The sequence below is a fragment of the Theobroma cacao genome, chromosome 3, assembly GCF_000208745.1.
Source record: "Theobroma cacao cultivar B97-61/B2 chromosome 3, Criollo_cocoa_genome_V2, whole genome shotgun sequence".
NCBI classification, from domain to species: domain Eukaryota; kingdom Viridiplantae; phylum Streptophyta; class Magnoliopsida; order Malvales; family Malvaceae; genus Theobroma; species Theobroma cacao.
The window spans coordinates 9332927-9337783 of record NC_030852.1 but is presented as its reverse complement, the minus strand read 5'-3'; positions in this window follow the sequence as shown (position 1 = coordinate 9337783).

Genomic DNA, 4857 nt, shown 5'->3' with positions numbered 1-4857 from the left:
ATTTGCCTTGAATGTGTTAAGTGAGCCATGTCATACTATTGTGATTTTATTGGTTGGTGGATTATAAAGTGGGCACTGCAGTGACGGGAGTTCCGTGGGCCAGCCTAATTAGAGGGGCACGGTTCCCAATTATTGAGCTTACCTCGATTGGAGAGGCGCGTAGGATAACTCCCGAGGTAGGATTTGAGTACACTTCACGCTAGCCACCACGTGAAAGTGAGACTCAGCCAATGCCAAGGAACGACTGTGTTGTCAGAGGGGAAATGTGTTTGTGTGTGTGACAATTAATAGCCTTGGCGGTCTTAGTGGGATACGTTGACGAAGGTACCCACGAGAATGATTATGGCAGGGGCCAATTTTGTGAAATTCATAAGCCGAGAAATTTGATGAAAAGAAATTGTTTGGTATAGATTGAACAAATTTTACGTTATGAACATTATTGAGATACAATGTTTTTATATTGTCTCCTATTACTCGGTTTTAGATTATTTTGATGATGTTTGTCTACTCACTGGGATTTTATAATCTCACCCCTTCTTCCTATACATTTTTCAAACTCAGAATAGGCAGTAGACTGTCAATTGCGTCGAAAAGTAAATTTTGGAGTTGCATCCTAGAAAGCAAGGTTATAGACTTAAACTTTCTCAGTTATTTGAAGGCCCACGTGTCATTGTAATTTAAATTGCATACTCTAGTTTTCTATATTACAGTATGTATAAATTTATTTTGTTTTTATGTGCAGATAGTTAATTTTTGATGTTTCAAAAAAAAAAATATATATATATATTGTTTTGCATTAAAATATATTATTTTAATTAATATTTTTATTTTATTTTATTATTCAAAAAAAAAAGAGAGAGGAGTGGAAAAACTGATACAAAAGCCTTGCGAGGTCTCGAAGGGCATTCGGGGGAAGAATGTTTGTCGAGGCTTCGCGGCGATTGTCACTGGCTCGATGGGAGTTTCGGGTTGTGGCAGATAGTCGACCACACCAAGCCAAACTTAAAAAATACAATCATTTTGGAAGTAGATCTACTAGAGAACTTTTATACTCGACTATGGAAACCCTAATTAAGAAATTTGAAGAACATAGTCGACCCTAGGAGTGTTGTAATCAACCCTCAAGCTTCAGCAACATCTAGATTTTTTATTTAAATTTGTGTTTAATGGCTCCAAATCATGCTCTAGTTATAATTAGACGCATTTGAGCCATTTTGAAGTGAGTGAAGACTTGAACCAAAGCTTCAAACCTTAGAGAGACTACCCATAAGCTCATTTTCACTTTCTAGCATCCTTTTAGTCTTCCATCAAGCTTTCAAGGTTGAATCCTTACTTCAATTAAGCTAAAATTTCTTCTCTCACTACAAACAAGCTTAAAGTCTCAGCACCCAACTTTTGTAGAAACAGTTTCTTGCTGAAATTTGTGCTTTATTGTAAAGGTTCTAACTTAACCTTAAAAGGCTATCTGGTAAAGGTTCTTGCTTCTTATCAAAAAGGAAAAATCCTTTGTGGACTGTGTGGGTTATCACTTGATCTCTTAAAAAGCAAGAATTCCTTTGTGGATTGAAAGGGTTACTGCTTGATCCCCATGCAAAAGCAAGAATCCCATTATGGATTGTGTAAGGGTTATTGCTTTTCGTTAAAAGCAAGAATTTTTGATAGTGAATTGAAATTCCTTGGTTGCCAAGGGAATGGATGTAGGCATTAAAAAGCCAAATCACTATAAATTGTTTATGTCTCTTTTTAGTTTTCACATTATTATTTATTATTCATACTTGCCTTTGGAAAATAGATTTATATCGATTTATTATTTTTCTTTTAGAAAAATATTTTTCTTTATCCTTCATAGCTAGCATTTATTTCAAGCAAAATATTTTATCTTGACTCATTATTTTTATACCTAGTGATTTATTGAAGAAAATTTATTTTTGATATTTTTTATGCTAAAAAATAGTGCAATATGACTCTATATAATAGAGTTATCACACTCCCAAAGTTAATATTTTGGTAGTCCTCGTGCAAAACTTAAGACCAAAAGAAAGAAACATGAAAGGTGAAACTAATTAACTACAAGTCTGTTGCACAAAGTCAAAGTTCAATTTTTAATTTCTTTGTCAATTATCTTATTTCCCTACTCAAAGCAAAGCATAAATATTGCTCAAGTTTACATTTCAACACAATTGAAAGCATGTGTTCAAATGGATTCTTGTGTGTGTGCAGTTTCTTACAATGAATATCATGCCATTCGGATAGGTTTATGTTTGCGCAAAATTCAAATTAGTCACAAGTTTCATATGTTTGCTTTCATCCCGCTCTCCATTAATGTAGGCTAACACTTACTCAAGAATCCTTAGGACTTTATCAAGTTTGTAACGTATGGCTAGGGTTAAGGTAGGATTTAGGAAAATACGTAGCTCAAATCACTCTAAGCACATAATCATTTTAGAACCTATAATGAGCTTTATTTTTCACTTTTCCTAATCACCCTTTTTCTCTTTTCTTCACCCTTTTTCCTTCATTAAACACTTTATTCTATTTTCTTCATCTTTTTCTTATCTTTTTCATTCACAATTTAACACCCCTAAACTTATTTCCTTTTATGTTAGGTAGTGGGGTGAACAAAAATTTTGGGCTTTTTTCTCAACAACTCCACCTTTTCTACCTTTTTTTTTTCATTGCTTAGCTCAATTACACTCCCTAAAATGATTTATGTACATAGGAGTGATGAGTGTTAAACTGTAAGTTATTTATAGGCTAAGGTTAATTAGCTATGTGTTTAACAAAGAAAAGAAAAAAATTATGATAAAAAATGGGTGACAAAGGATAATAGTATAGCAAGGTAGGCTTGAAAAGCTCAAACAATCTAATGATGGCCTAAGTCATTTCCCAAACTAAATGTAGCCTAGGATTTCGCCTTGTGAGATACTTTAACAAATTTTAGAACTTTAGACTTTATTCAAAATTTATACTCACATAAACTTTTTCTAAATGTACGCAATCATTCAAAGCAAGAAACATGTTCTCAAATTGTTGGGAAAATCACATTCTACAACAATACTTAGCAAACGAATTCAACATAATACTCAAATAGTATTTATCTTGATTAAGAGAACAAGATAACAAGATAACTATTTTTATTCATTAGATAAGTGAACAAAGAAAATGGTGCAACTAACTATACCTAATATTTTTTTTCTCAAAAACATGCAGCAACTTGAATACTAACAATCTAACTAAACATCAACATTCAAAACCATTAAAACTCAAGAAATAAGAAACAAAGTTTAAACATCAAGTCCTACCCCCCCTAAAAAAAATTTAGAATTACCGTTGTTCTCAATGTTAAAAAGTAAAGAAGAAAAGTCAAGAATACTTCTTCAGGTAGCTGTTGTCAATTTTGCACATGCAAGTATTTGTACCAAACAAGTAATATAGTTATGAAGTAGAGTATCGTTTCCACGGAGATTTGTTCCTAAATTTTCACTAATTACTAAAATTATAAAACAAATTAATCTTATTTAAGTAATACAAAAATTGAAGAAAAGCTAATTAAAAATAATTAAAAATCAGCACTAAATAAACTAACAAACTAAATAAGTTGAGAAAAATAGTATATTAAAGACCTAGGATTATGGGTTCATTCAACATTTCATCTGATACAAGCTTGTTTTGTTATTTATCTTTCCTAGGTGGTTTTACTAACCTAGAATCCAAAGTTATGAACAAGTCTCCGTTGAGTTGCTTGTACAAATACTTAACTTAATCAGTTCACTATATGTTTATAGGAATCAAATATATTAAGTTCATTAAGCAAGTGTTCTAATGTGGCTATGTATGGCAATTGGCGTCTATCTACCCGAATCGCGAATCAGAACACCTAAGTGACATGAACATACACTATTCAAACCTTAGTCCAATCTAAAATTTCTTTGTTGAGTCTCAATTAGATCCACGAATCAGTTAATTGTTGGCTAAGCAATAAAAAGCATTAAGAACAGATTTGAATAAGCAAAACTACACCCATTCATGATAAATAAAAGAGAAACTAATATTCAAACTACATGTTAAAAACAACCACAATCCTAGAAAGATAATTTAGCTCAAATAACTAATAAAAACAACATCCAAAGAAATTTAGCCATGAATCCAAGTCAAAGAAAATAAAAGAAACACAAAAGTAGAGAAAGAAACTAAGTGTTAAAGCTTTGCAATCTCAATTCTCTCTCAATTTCTCTTGTTTTCTTGCTTTGGTCTTGGCTCCAAATCTCCATAATAGTTGGGTTGCTTCCTTCTTAAAACCTTTGAAAAAGGTCCTTTAAATAGGCTCCAAGTAACCTAATTTCCAAAATCCAGTAAAACTTTTATTTTTGGAAAATAGCCCAACGCAGCGGCCTTGATTTCTCGGCTCCGCGACACTAGTTGTTTAGCTACAGTAGCACTGTAGCACTCCTTCTCCAATGCTAGAGCACTAAGCTCTCGAGAAAATTGTATGGTGAGCTTCCTTTCACTAGAGCTACAACCTTATTCTCCTAATGTTGCAACGATCTATCAAATTTGAATGTGATTTCACCCTGATTTAGTCTGAACTGGGAAAAGTGGAAAAATAAAAGTTGTAGCCCTATTTTTTAAATTTCCAATGGATTAAGAATCATATAAATTGGACACCTGGATTGAAAGATATGCTCTAAATACTGCATCATGTTTAGTCCATACATACTACTGTAGTGCTTCGAATTAGAAAATTTTTTGACCATGATCCAATCTGAACTGGGTGAAGTAGTAAACATGAAAGTTATAGTCCTTCCTCGTAGAAGTCTAGTGGTTAAAGAATCACTTCATTTGGAGTTTTGTAGACAG